This window comes from Antedon mediterranea, chromosome 11 (assembly GCF_964355755.1).
Source record: "Antedon mediterranea chromosome 11, ecAntMedi1.1, whole genome shotgun sequence".
Lineage (NCBI taxonomy): Eukaryota > Metazoa > Echinodermata > Crinoidea > Comatulida > Antedonidae > Antedon > Antedon mediterranea.
This window is the reverse complement of record NC_092680.1, coordinates 12,728,016-12,743,073: the sequence shown is the minus strand read 5'-3', so window position 1 is coordinate 12,743,073 and position 15,058 is coordinate 12,728,016. Positions and strand designations below refer to the sequence as shown.

Here is a 15,058-nt window from a genome sequence, read left to right as displayed (position 1 = left end):
GAAGCCTTGGTCCTAACTAAACTAAGTTTTCTTTTGATTTGATTGAAAATATACGAAAAGTAATTTCGGTAGTTAGGCCTAACAAATTTGCCAAATAAATTATTGTCTGGTTGATAATTGGACACAATCAATTAGAAATAAACAATTTACCTTTAGTAAATGTTGGTGATGTCGAAGATATGACCTTAATGGATGTGATGATACTAGTAGTGATAGTAAATGTATATACAACGTAATACAAACTTTCTTTAATATAAAAAAAATGGAAATTTCTTATTGACTTTATAACGCAAAAGGGAAAATTATCTTTAAAAAAATTATCTATATATTGTTTCTAATTCCGGGTGGGAAGAACGAGTAGCCCTATACACGCATTATTATTTACAGTCCTGTTTCAGTTGTGACAATAAAGGCACCCATAATTTCATATTCAATAGTTAACAGAGGAAGCAAAAAATAACGATAATGACGTCATTGGTAATAACACTCAAAACAGAAAAGTGTGTTACTACTGGTTCCATAATGAATGGTTACAGAATGTAATCTGTATTATATACAAGGTTAATTGCCCACTATTTATGCTAATTTATCGTACCTCACTCAATTAGTAACATTAATTAGTACAATTAGTCAGGTGATATAATGTAATACAAAATTAAAGCTTACGGGACAATAACAATTCATTGCTTTAAGGAAGGAGAAATAAGCGGAAACTCTATATTAACTCTTTCATTATCTTTGGAAAAAAAAAGTTAAATTTCTACAAAGTCATATTCCAAAGACATTACTGGAATTTAGTTGCATTGGATTAGACGTTAATGAAAATACATCTAGATCAATCACTCCCCAGAGAATCTCACAACCAACACCTTGCCTTTAAATTCTACAGAGAGAAACACGATACGGTAATAATACAGGTTTATAAAATGACAGTGGCTACCGGGCTTTATCTTCAGGGGAAAGAGCTGCTCTTCCTTCGTACAGGCGAAATTCAATTTAAATCACTTACAGCCATCTACTAGCACTAGAGGTGACTGAACCGTACAGATCGTATATTAGTCTCAACTTGAAAGTGGGTTCTGTTCATAAAATTAGCAAAGGACGTAATTATGTTTTCAATAATACATTTCTAAAACTAAAATAATTCCTTTTTCCTGAACAAAAATAAAGAAACTTGAAATGATATAACATGAGACCATGCAATAAAGTTGTATGGCTCAATGCAGCAGAGACGTTCCTGACAAAATATAAAAAATAATAATTTACAAATATCAACAAATAAACAATCATGTAGGCCTATACCCGAAATGTATTAAGTTTCACACTGACAAATTATTCGAATCTTTTATGAACTCCTACAGTACATGTGTGGTTGCGAATTTTTTTTCGTTTCAAAAAAAGTGGAAATAGTGCTCACATAAACATAAAACCAATGTTTTTGATTCTTACAAATAAATCGGTCTAACATCACAATAATCTGCCAATTTTAAACAAGTTGCTTATTTCGCTATATTCCTATCATATCATCTTTGTCTCATTCAAACGTTCATATCGAATTGTATTTGTTCTGTAATTCTTGTCTTCTTTTGTAAACTATAGTTGATGCTTCCAAACGTATCACATTTACTGTTTGAACAGCTAAGACACTATTGTTGTTCTAAGTTTACACTTTGGTACCCCGTCTCATATTTTATATTCTCAAATAGCTTTCGTTTGTGAAGCAGATCATTGTACAAATAGCAGATAAATAAGATCAATATAAAAATTGATTATGTGATTTGGAGAACGACTTTTAACAGAAGAATATCAAGTTTCATGAGAAGGTCGTAGTCAATATTAGCTTTTTAACATTGAACCTATTCTTGTACATTTGCACAACCTTTTTTTCAAACAGTTAAATTGGTTATTCTATTGTTTAGTATGGTAGTTTTCAAACTATTTATTATAGGAATTTATGAGAAATATTACGTAAATCCATGGGACAAAATGAAAATAAAGTTTATGGATCCATATGTTGAAAAGATTCGATTATTGTATGTGCTTTAATCGATTAAAGCACAAAGCCATACATCTAAATCGTCAATTGAATTACTTTTGAAATTTCTCTTCTAAACTATCTGAAATACCATGTATATGCCTACAGTGTTAAAAAAAAACTGTTACATTTACAGTTTTTTTGTAAAAAAATACACCCAACAGCTGTTTTACAAAAAAATAGTAAAATGTTTAAAACCTTGACAATTCAAAGGATTTTAAATAAAATTCTTAAAACTTTCAAATTTTAACTTTAAAAAGTGTTATTTGAAATACCATGTATAGTGGATAACCTAAAAGTACAAACTAAGAGTATGCAATCTTTACTGTATGTAGAAGTCTCATACTACGAGATAAATTATGAAAAATGAAAAAGGTTCTAAAATTATGAAATAATATTTAGCTATTAAAATATAATGAAAAGTGTGTATAAAAAACAATATTCAACATGCCTAAGTTAAAATGTCGTTATCTAACTTACGAACTATATTACTAATATCCTATTTGCTACCTTAACAATCTAACATACGAACTAATATCCTGGTGTTCCCTAGCACGTATTGCTACCTCAAAATTCGTGTTCTCAATTTAAATAAACTATGTCATTATACCATAAGGTCGGAAAAAACCCCAGTAATGTTTGTTTTTTTATTCCGAATACACAATACTGTGTTAGATATTGGGATTAGAGAACTGAAAATAATATTAGTAAAAAAACCACCAGCACCTGGTTTACACTCATTACGATTCACGTATTCGGGTACGTTCGTGCATTCGGGTACGTTCGTACATTCGGATGCATTCGTGTATTCGGGTTGTGTATGTAAACTGATCTACTGTCACTTTAAAAACTTTTCCTGATGTTGTTTTTTTTCTGTTTTAATTTAAGATCTGTACAGACTAATTGATTTTTAATTTTTTCAAATTAAGTGTTATTAATTCATGTAAATATATTATAAATTATTTCAACAATATTTTTACCGGGGGTGACCATTCCAGTCTATTATACACTATGAATATACTATATTGTAAATGTTAGCTTAAATCAGTTATTATTCTTTTTGACACACTTACTTTCTTTGTTATTGTTGGCTATAGGCGATAGTTTCTATTAAAGAAACCTTTAACTTTCTCTTTGTGTTTTAAGACACATAGTCAATTTCACCATCTGTTTATTATAAACTGGAGGAACTCATTTTAACAATTATGATCTGAATAATGATTTCGATTGATTATGATTACTTAAATGAATCAAGTTTTTTAACTGATTTTAATTAGAATAAAGCAGTGACTTTACGAAAAAACATAAACAGATGTAAATTGGCACCACTCTCACAAAATGTTACATGTTTGTAGTTATTAAATTATAATTAGTAACTTTAAATAAAGATGTTCATGACGATGTGATGACGTTGATAATTACGTTGATGATAGTAATATTAATGAGATGATAATTCATAAAAATTGATTCTTTAAACAATAATTTTTTAAAGTGTTTATGTTGTCTGTTTGTGACATATAAGCGTATATAGCGCAGTAGGCCTAAGCTATTCAGAATGGTAAATTCAACTTGCTTTTTGACGGCCTTTTATCTCTATTTCTTCATGCCTGGATCAACTACTATCTTTAGTTAACCTGCCTATTTTCTTTTTTATTTTAAAGTTCGACTATTGTGTTAATTAATAAAGTAAATACATGTTGTATTAGATTGAATTAGAGGGTACAAAGCGCAGATCGATTTCTAATCTAGACCTTAAGACAATAATTCTTTAACAAAATAATAGCACTAATTAATAATAATAATAATGTATTTACTCTTTCACTACTAATAATACTAACTACTAGTCAAAAGCACAATTTGGGATTTACGTTTAAAGATATTATTCGTTATGAAAATGTGGATCGATATCTTTGAACGACGCCCCCGGCGGCCATGATTGATTTCGATTTTTAAAAAGCATTCTGTTGTTGGTTAGCATAATCCGAGTAGTCGTAAGTATTTTAGCGATGAATAATAAATTAATTCTGATTTCATTTAAGTTACTCAAAATATGTTTTAGGAAGTAAGTTTGCCACTAGCATACACCAAAAAAAATATAAAGTTTTAAGATTGAATTTTCACCAAAACAATACGGTAATTAACAGATTGTTTATAAACCAAGGGAACTGTGCTTTAATTGATTGTAAAAACACTAAAATCTGAAATTATGCCTATATTTAGGTCAAAGGTTATCTCATTTTGATAAAAGCACATTTACTTAATAGTGTATTAAAGTTGATAACTTAACTTTTTTTCTTTGTTAATGGTTATTGTTCCTTTTTAATAACAGTAATACATACATTGATTGTTAAAGTACGTGTTATCCCAACAAAGTGATGAAAATAGGCCATTCAGTTATCCAAAATATAATAAGTGGGCCGAGGACACCTATTTACTAATGTATTGATGTATTAAAAAAATTAGTATACGCTTAGTGGTAATCTAACTCATGAAGTACCCATCAGTAAGACTCTTCTGATTTCAGAAGAATCTTTGTCATTTTAAGCATTTTAATTTGCACAAGTAACAATAGCGTGTAACACCTATTCCTCAAAACGTGTGTAAGACAGAAGCCTATATTGACGTATGCTGGTGGATTTTATATTCATAATTTGGCTGACAAGTGGAGGGAGTACTCAGGGGAGGGTGTATACCTTTGTTCACCGGTTTCACGTTTGAAATTGGTGTTTACACAGGGACATACAAGCTCAAAGTGGCTATCGACACTTTGAAGATGTTTCTCTTTTAGACCATTTGTGTGAATGTAAACTTAAATAAGCACAAAAGTAATAATTAAAAGCATACATACAGTTAATTCCATATGTCCTGTATATAAGCATTTGCATATTATATCTGTAAGATGCATCTATATACGTCTTTACCTTTAATTGTCAGCCTGTCAGTTTTTGTCTTCTCTATTTGTTTTCAGATTTCGCAAAGATTCTGTGCAAGATGCACTTTCATATTCCTTCATGTTTGCAATGATATTATATGCCTGTTATTCTTATCAGCATTGCAGTCTAGTCCCTACGAAATAAAGAAGGTTAATTAATAGTATTTTTGTTTATTTATATTTATTTTATAGATTCGCATTCACAGTCTTAACTGTCTTGTTCGACAACATACATAGAATAACCGAATTAAGATAACGTATTAGGCATCTACTATAATCCGTTGGTCCAGTGTACACATTTAGCTCACATTTTCACGTTAAAGAACCTAGTAAATCTTTCGAGACGAGCAGGGGTTACTCCTGTCTACTAGTACACACACTGCCACTGATCATAATTGGGCCCTCTGGGAGACCAGTCTTTGACTGAAGAGGTTACCCAGTATAAAAAATAACAAATTCAAATATTAATCTTTATTCATCTTATGTCCTTTTAGTTAGCATTGATTCCTAAAATCAACAATTCAATCATGAAATTATTCTGTTGTTTTATTCTGCGTCTAAAAATAGACGTAAATAATATTAATGAGAATGAAGGTGGCTTCTGTTACTACTGTATTTGATTACTAATTGATTAAAAGCGTAATCATTTTTATTTTAACTCAGAAGAAAGTAAGGAAAGGAAATAAGAATAAAAAAATAGTTTGAGGCTGATAACATTTAGGAACTTCTTGAAGTTAAGGCATATTTATCGTTAGCTCACAAGATGACTGATGGCGCTTTTTACCATGAAGTGCTTTATAATGTTTTAAAGTTTATTCAGATTGAACTTTTTAACTCAAACCTATTCCACACAAATTTTTCTATTATCATTTGAATAGTCGTGTGAGATAAAAAGTAGTAACAAAATAAGTTCAAAATAAAAATACTCGAAAAAGCAGCATCAGCAAATGATTTTTGAGTGAAAAGTTATGAGTTGATCACATAGTTTTTCGTATTTGTTGAAGTTACATAGTTGTAGCAGACAAATTCAAATTGTTGCCAAAGAACAGTGGGTGCAGAAACCAACATCAGCTATACTCTAGTTGGAAGTGGCCAAGCTGGGTGAGTGGCCGAGCGGTTAAGACAGTGGAACCGTAATCACGTAGCCATAACATCGGCAGGGGTTCGAGCTCACTCACTCCATGGGTCTGGTGGTAGAACGAGTCTTCTCGGATAAGGACTATAAACCGTAGGTCCAGTGTACACAACTTGCTCGTGTGCACTTTAAAGAACCTAGTACATCTTTCGAGACGAGTAGGGGGTTACCCCGGTGTATTAGTACATCACAGCCACTGATCACCAACTGGGCCCTCTGGGAGACCAGTCTTTGACTGAAGAGGTTACCCAGTATAAATATATATTTCAATCAAATTGAACTCAACATCCAATCAAATTTCCAAAAATAGGACATTTTTAATGAGTTGTATAGATCAAAAACAGACCTAAAAGTACAGTGACACAAAAGATGATTGATATTGTTCTTGTGAAGGAAATATAGATTAGAATAAAAGAAAATAAATTGAGGATTGAAATTCTATAGCCCAAAACCAGAGCAACACAAAGCACCAGTATTTGCTGAACAGTTAGTATTTTAAGGGACCTTGGAAATACTCAAACGCAGAGGCTAGAAGTGTACCGAATATTTGCTCAATTTTGTTAAGAGCATAAAAGTTGTCGAAGACTTAAGTCAATTCAATTGGTAGCTTAACAATAAGGGCATTATTCGAGTTTTTTCTTTAATAGCAAAGACCGATTATACATTGAACCTCGACTAGTAGAATATTTGCGCTTCTGGGAGCTCCGGGCTATGGACTGTAAACCAAGTGTGAAGGAATAATGAGCGAAGATTAAAGATTAAAGATGTTTGATTATACCATGTAACAATATAATGATATTTAAATAACGGACCTTTTATTGTACAGCTATAACATAGTTAGGTTATTAGTAATGTTTTAACATCGTGTCATGTTGTACAATACTACAGGGTAATATGAATAATTGGCTTTATCTCTTAATAGAATAGATGTCAATAAAGCAACGGGGAAAATTTCTGTTGTCAGGTTATATTTTACATGAATAAAAGTATAGGCCGGTGTTATTCTTAACACACTATAGGCCTAGGCCTACACTTTATAACATACTTCAGAAGAAGAATAATAATACTTATATGCCTAAAATATAAGAGTAAACAAATATTTACATTTTTTGATACCTTAAATTTCGTTTCTTTTATTTCAACACTGCCTTAGCAAGTTTTTTTTTTCGTTTTCTTGTTAAAACTATGTAAGTTTTGTGAATGTTGAAAACGCAAATTAACGCCCATTGGAATTCAATAAGAATAATGTTTTAGTAAGTAAATGACATATTATATTTAATATTTAATTTCAGATTTGTATAACTTCTGTAAACAGAATAAAAAAGTAGGCCTATATAAAAAAATAAACAACGTTGTGATAAACAGTCCGATCACCACAAAAATTACACGAGCGATGAGCCAAGAATTGGAAAAAACTCAGTAACAGCTATAATACATAATACTCATATTAATAATTGTTAACCTATATCATTTCAATTTAAGAGGCCAATGTATGCGATATTAGTCTAAAAGGGCCAGACACCTTGTATAATGTTGATTGAAACGCTGTTGGATATATGCAATAGCTAAGACAGATGGCAGCCGAGTTGGCTAATGAATGATTCACACCGTAACTTTAACCTGGATACCTGCACCAAGTGGACATTTTAACTTGAATCCTCCAAGCAAAAGTGAAATTAATAATAATATAATCTATAATTATATTATTATATTCACTCTTCCCTGTCAAGAGAGCATCCAGGGGTAGTGCTTGTGTCCGCTCTAGATTAATAGCCCAGTGGTTTATACCTAAACGGATACACAATTCTATTTTAGTGCAATACGGTACATTCCATAATGGGGGTATTTATGTGAATAAATCGATTATGTGTCTTTGTTTGTGCTATAGTAAACAAATTATCCCTAATTAAATTTACATCCCAAACTATAGCCTTTTTAAATAGACCGTAACAACCGCAAATAGTGCAAGCTCACGGAGTGAACTTTATGAATAAATAGTAAACAAAAATAAAACCACAATTGAAAGTAACCTCATAAGAAAGGAAGCAATGCTGGTTTAAGACTTGCTTAACAATAAAACAGGCAGTTAAGCCATCAAAGGATCAATTTGATGGAATGAATCCCAATTAGATATTTTATATGTGGTGTTCTTGCAGCGAGGGTGTTTTAAACTAAATTCACATTAAGGTAATATTAAAAAATAGTAATTTTAATACAAGTATACGTAAAAAGAATATTTCTATTTTTTAACATAGTCATTATAAAATTTGGCAAATGAGTTTATGGAGTTACATAGTGTACCGTACTATGCTGAAATTGGTGACCCTTGAATTCTATAATAAACACATTTCGACTCGTCGATAGAATCAAATCGAATTGAATTAAGCACGTGTGTTGACAGTTCGACTTAACGTCGTCAAAATGAATGAACACGGTTTTAGAATTCCCCTTCACCAATCGGTCATCCCAGGTCAAACAATTGTACAAAAATATTGAAACGCGAAACGGAAACACGTCGTAGCTGAATAGTACACATTTGGGTCACTGTATTGTCGAAACTATTATGTAGACAAATCACTTATTTGGATAATTTCAGCGTAGTTTAGTCAAGGTCACGGTGGACAATGCGGAAAGATTTCTTGTTGAAAAAGTAACTCTGACAGGCTAAAATTGAGGCAAATTAGCTAGCCACAAATCGACTAATTAGGCGTTAAAGTGTTTGATCGTGAACTCTAAATATTAAATCAAAGACATCTTTTCATATTACCCATTCGGACAAAAAGAAGGAGTCAGTAAAACCAAGCCGGCGTACGACGTGCATAGGCCTACGGCTGAGAAATGAACGCGCTCCATTAGCGTTTCTAGCGGCCATAAAGTGCCAACTTTCACCAGCAAATCCTCAAATCTTAATATATTTTTTTTAGCTGAAATTCTAATTGTTGCGCATTAAAACATCCTGTCTGCATAACTATAGGCAAAAATGACAAACATAAATTAATATATATGCAATCACGATTTTTGTTATAAAAATAATCAAAATTTGATAATACTTTCTATATTAATGTTCATGAATTTGTACGGAGAAAACTAGTCTCAAAATCATATACGGTAGTATATCATTATAAAAAGGCATATTGTATTAATATGATAAAACTAAATAAATAATAATACAATTTCTAGTATTATAAACATCACAGGCAGTCAGATAAAATACATTTTATTGTATAAGAATGTTATTCAGTATGTTGTTCTTATTGAATAAAAACGTTGAAAAATCCGGATTTTTGTATTTCAACAGGAAAATGATTGAATTGGGGTTGGTCGATTGAAAACACAGGTATATCATCAATTATTAACAGAAAAAGCCATAGGCCAGGTGTTAACATTATAAAGCTAACAATAAAAACGAGTTTAAGACATCAATTACAAGTTAGAACTTTTTCACAGAGAAAAATTAACGAACATCTAGCAGGCGACCTTTGTGCTGTGTTACCTTCTTGTTTAATACAATTTAAATGATCGATTAGTTTCAACAATAACAAATAATTTAATCTTAAAAAAAGCATTAAACTTTAAAAAAAATCCTTTATGACTAAGAAACCTAAACGTCCATTTCAGTTAGAATTAATGTAATTTACAATATGATATTAAATGATAGATTGGGTGATTTAAATATATATTATTTTATACGGTAACTGATTACATACGTTTAACAATGGAAAAGAATTAAATTACCGTTAGCTTCTGGCTGTGTTTATTTTACTATATTTTCCCATTATATTCGACATTCTAAAATACAGACCAGTTAAAATTTAAAACTAAAATAATAATAGTAAAAAAAGTAAAATATATTACGAATAAAATAAAAACTAATGTTCATTTACAGGAGCAGTTTTTTATTTTATATTTTCAAAAATATAAATCACAAATAAATTATTGATGTTTAGATGGAGTTGTAAAGTTGGAAAAGGAAAAAACTTACAGATCATGCGAAAGAAATAGTTAGGCCTATATGCCTACTCATTTGAAAAGTGTATATCATTTAGATTAGGCCTAAACCAGGGAAATCAAATCATCTGAGTCTAGGTACTGTAGAAAGGCTGGTACTTATATTAAAACAAGTATAACAGAATAACTATTGTATTATTGTTTGTTTCAATATGTTTTTTAACTCTTTACCAACTTGGTGACCCTTAGGGCAATCGGATACCTACTGGTTTGTGTTTTGGAGTGAAGTTCTTTGTAATATAAGGGTATCAACCAACTTTATAACTGTTCGCAGAATTGAAATGATCATGGTGTTCCAGATTTCCTTCGAACCTATCATTAAAAGTATAAAAACATTTGGAGATAAAAATAAATAAGCAAATAGCTAAATTAAAACGAAAAAGTAAAACAGGCAGAAAAGGTTGCCGAGCTTTCGGAAATACTTTTAAAAACAGTTTTATTCCTAAAATTTGTTTATGATAATTATTTCAGTTGACATTTAAACTTTCAAACAAATTCAGTGTTCACTACAAAAGTCGAGTATCAACATTTACTCACTTTGATAATTAATTTTTAAATATGACGTAACAATTATTCCTAACATTTAATCTATTTAATTTATTTAAAAAAATGACGTAATAATTATTTTTAATTAATCCTTAAGTTTACATTTAAACCTGATAAACGTACATTGGAAATATTAAAGAATACCGTATAAGGAGAGACATTCTAAAACAGCCTGTGATATAATGAAATAACACTAACATAGGTGGAGAGGTAGATGAGGTATGATTCGACACTTTTTTGATGTAAAACTATACAAGAACAATCGAGACCAATCCAATTGAGAAATGAACTGACTCATTTATATATGGTTTAGTACATTAAAGTGAGCCACTCAGTGGTGATTAAAAGGAAAATGTTTGTTAGTTGGTTATATGAAGACGACAAGTCACATCTTGACAATTAGTCGAACACGGTCATTTCCGATCGTGTTTGGTAATGGTTATTTCCTAGGTTTGTTTCCGTTTTTAAAGTGTTCAGGAAAAAAAGTGAACAACCCTCTTTAAACGTGTTAAGCTATCTGAGCTTGTCAATTACATGAATTAAATAACTTCAGAATAGCACTGCCAATTAACAAGTTAGGCAACGTATTTGCTAGGCCTGCCACATTCACTCAACATGAGGTATCTGAATCAGTTTCCCCGCTTTCATCGCATCCTTCTCGGCTTCCTGTGTGATCTACTGACAAGATATTTGCTTGCCTGTATCTCACAGTTACCAAGAAAGAAAAATAGTATTAAGGCAAATCTTAATATTCTATATTCATTATGCATAATGGTCATATGTTTCTGAACTTGCGCATAACAGATTTTAGACTCCTCCGCAGCTGCGCATTTGTGTGGCACGCCAACTATCTTGGTTCTCACTAGGACCTAAGCGAATTGACCAATCAAAAGCGATATTATTCGGATTTGTCGCTTGTGATTGGTCAATTCGCTTATGTTGCGACATACGTTCTAGCGTTGCGTCCTGGAAGCAAGCATTATGATATCAAGAAAGTGCCAAATTGTCGTTATATTTACTAATGTACGGTAATGACTGATTTTGTTGAAATTATATTGACGATAACAGGCCTATTGAGTAATTGGACATGAGCATATTGCTATCAGTTAACTTCTTGTCAAGAATATTAATAAGAAAGGACATGAAGACGAACAATTAAAATCTACACACGTTATTACACGTATATCACATTAAATATAGGTTAATTATATCGATTATTACTGGTCTATTGCAATTGCATACAGTTTGAGAGATGAGCGTGTGTTTATGTTCAATAATGTTCGTTGCTTGATCGAATTGCTGTAAAAATACAACGTATAAAATATGCATTCTAATAATAATGCCAGGATGACAGGCATGGCTTCAGCCGTATTACAAGATTACAGATAAGCTTTTCTTTTAGCGTTTGTTATTTTAATCGAACGTCTTTAATATCTTGGTATTTGTTTTTAGCAACTAATGGTGTTAAGATTCTGTTTAATTAACTTAGACTTTATATTGGAAGTGAGAACTGAGTAGGATGATCAACAACTTAAAGTACCACAACAAAATTTCTTTTTAAAGATGCTTTTCCTGAAAAAACATTAAAAAAATATGTATAAATTTGAAAACTTTGAATGTTGTAGTTTTAATAATTATTCACTTTTGCCAAAAAAAATAATGATTTAGCTAATAAAAAAGACAAAACAAACAGTTGAATTTTAACCAAACTTTTTGACTTGCAGGAAATTATATTCTTTTATTTAAACTACAGTTTTATCAGACACATTTTTTATCGACAATTTTCTGTCAAAGGAATAACTATTTGTGTTACTTTTAAAAGGGACTATACTCAACATGTCAGCAAGACAATTATAGTATTGTTTTATTTTTAGTTTGTTTGAATCCATTTAACAATTATCTTAATGAAAATAACTTTAATTAAAAACAAATTTTAAAATAGAAGTTTTTTTTCGATATTTGTTTTTGCAATTTAACCTTCAGCAGCATCGTGTGAAGACTTCGTGTTATCTTGTTTGACAGGCATCTCACAGAGCACATCTTTAAAATGATCTAACATTTTTTTACCAATTTATTTTGAAAAAGGACCAATTTAAAACACACCTTGAGTGTCGCTGGCGGCGCACGAGTTGCTGTCGACAGAAAACATGGCAGGTTTGACAATAAAATATGAAACATTGCAATAATGTTGAAAGAAATCACCACGAGTCAGATATGTATAATACTTACAAAATACGATATATCGACTGTGACGTAATGAAGAAACGCTATACCACAACTTTACACATTTATATTCTCTTAGATTTACGAAAGACAAAAAGTCTTCATCATTAAACATAAAGTTGAAAATAAATTAATAAATATAATTTATAATAAATGATAAAGCTCGAGCATTTTCTTTCTTGCTGTTTTGCTTTATTGTTTTGATGGAGATGTTTGATTATTATTATTTTCATCTCCACTGAGATTTACCTCTGAATTTATATATATATATATATATATATATATATATAAAAACATCAGGCAAAGAACATTAATTCTAAACCGCCCGGTTATATACTGAAATTTAATTAATTAATTTGAAACGATAAAGATGATGAAATCTGTGAGAATGAGAAAAAGTCGCCCCAACCGAGACTCGAACTCGGACCGCCTGCTTGATATGCAGATGTCCTAACCATTAGACCACTGGGGCTTTCATGGTATTGTTCGAACTCGATTGGATAGCGACTCTTTAACATTCTCGGCGTGGTACGGCGGAACAGCACTAGTCCTCAGTTGTACGCACGCGCAACAGAGATCAAATTGATACGCCCTCATCTTTCAGTATTTTTATTCACGAGGCGGGATCTCCGAAGAGATACTTTTATATATATAAACACAACAGGCAAAGAACATTAATTCTAAACCGCCCGGTTATATACTGAAATTTAATTAATTAATTTGAAACGATAAATATATATATATATATATATATATATATATATATATATAAATCCAAAGGCAAATTACTGAAAAAATGACAATGCAGTGGCTGGATCTCAATGGAGATACAAAATAAAAGCGAAAAGCTAAATCAAAACGAGAAGTAAAACAGCCAGAAAAGTTAGCAAAGCTTTCGGGCAACACTAGCCCTTAATGTTCTTTGCCTGATTTGTTTATATATATTTATTTATAGTAACTTGATCAAAAACGTCTTCTAAAATGTTATAAACTTTCACTTTATATCCTCTTATTGAACAATTAATTAAAATATATCAAACAAATAAGGCCTGTAGATATACGACAGACATAATAAACCTCTTACATGAATCAAAATTAAGGCTAATTTCCAGCTTGTTGTGGTACTAACAGCAGGCATAGTGCTACCGGGGTACGCCCAGAATCAATGAGACTAGGACTTAAGCTTAAAGACTCCAGGCTTAGATTCAGTCTACCATGTTATAAATATACTAGATTTCTGAATTGTAATAAGTGAATTTCTTCTGGCTATATTGATACGAGCAGAGAACTTTATTGTCTTACAAATTACTGAATGTAATCTACAATCCTTAGGGTCATATTTAAGATGGCTGGGCAGGGAATTTGCTCTTGGTGATTTCAAGCTGGAATATTTTTTTAATAATACCAATTAGGGATAATGTAATTTCACTGATTATGTTGTTGGTCATTTTCTGTTAATAGTCCTTACGTTTATAATGAAATTACTTTCTGCTAAATAAGAGAGATCTTCCGAGACAATTAGAAGGTCTATACTACTTGTTTCAAATATACAAATTGAAATAGACTTATGCATATGCTTCTACAAATCTGAATAATTTATTCAGTAATAATAGTTCGATGTTCGTTTTCTAGATACTGTTGATAGTCATCACGTTTGTCGTATACTAAATATCCATTTTTATTTTTATACTTTGTCAAAATTCTCGTCGGCTATGTGAATTGTTTGTAGCCTGAAAACGGAATCTATTAAGTATACATAAGAATGATGACAACGTTTAGCCATAAGAAAGTATTGTTAATGTTTGTTAGAGCTAATAATAAAGTACCATACAATGTAGGTAAAATATAAATCTTATTTATTATCTTATTTTCTTATTAATAATTATAGAGTGCAAACACATAATGTTGCTGAACATTGGCAGTGTTTTTACACTTATGCGATTGGCCCGAAGTTTACCTTTCTAGAAAGCTGAATTCAGATATTTCTTCGTGGGTGTGAGGTTTGCCTACATACGTTTTTCTTTTTAACTTTAGAGGCATGTGATTGGTTGAAAGTTAAACAATGGGAATAAACTCAGGAACACTGACGAAAACAATTCACTCCACACTTCCATATCCCAAGTTTCCATCTTTGTTATTTTTCATAAAAATGCAACACTATCATCAAGAATGCAATTAT

The 15,058-nt window shown here is 31.0% G+C and overlaps 1 protein-coding gene and 1 long non-coding RNA gene across 2 annotated transcripts in view; one reads left to right on the top strand and one right to left on the bottom strand.

Moving 5' to 3' along the window:
• Positions 1–195, bottom strand: part of LOC140062103 (uncharacterized) — a 48,036-nt gene extending 47,841 nt beyond the window's left edge. Inside the window, exon 1 of the long non-coding RNA XR_011847458.1 lies at positions 151–195. This is a non-coding gene — a long non-coding RNA (uncharacterized lncRNA). The remainder of the gene's footprint in view (positions 1–150) is intronic.
• Positions 1–15,058, top strand: part of LOC140062098 (transcription factor AP-2-alpha-like) — a 125,353-nt gene that overhangs the window by 46,114 nt on the left and 64,181 nt on the right. The gene's annotated exons all lie outside the window — the stretch shown is intronic.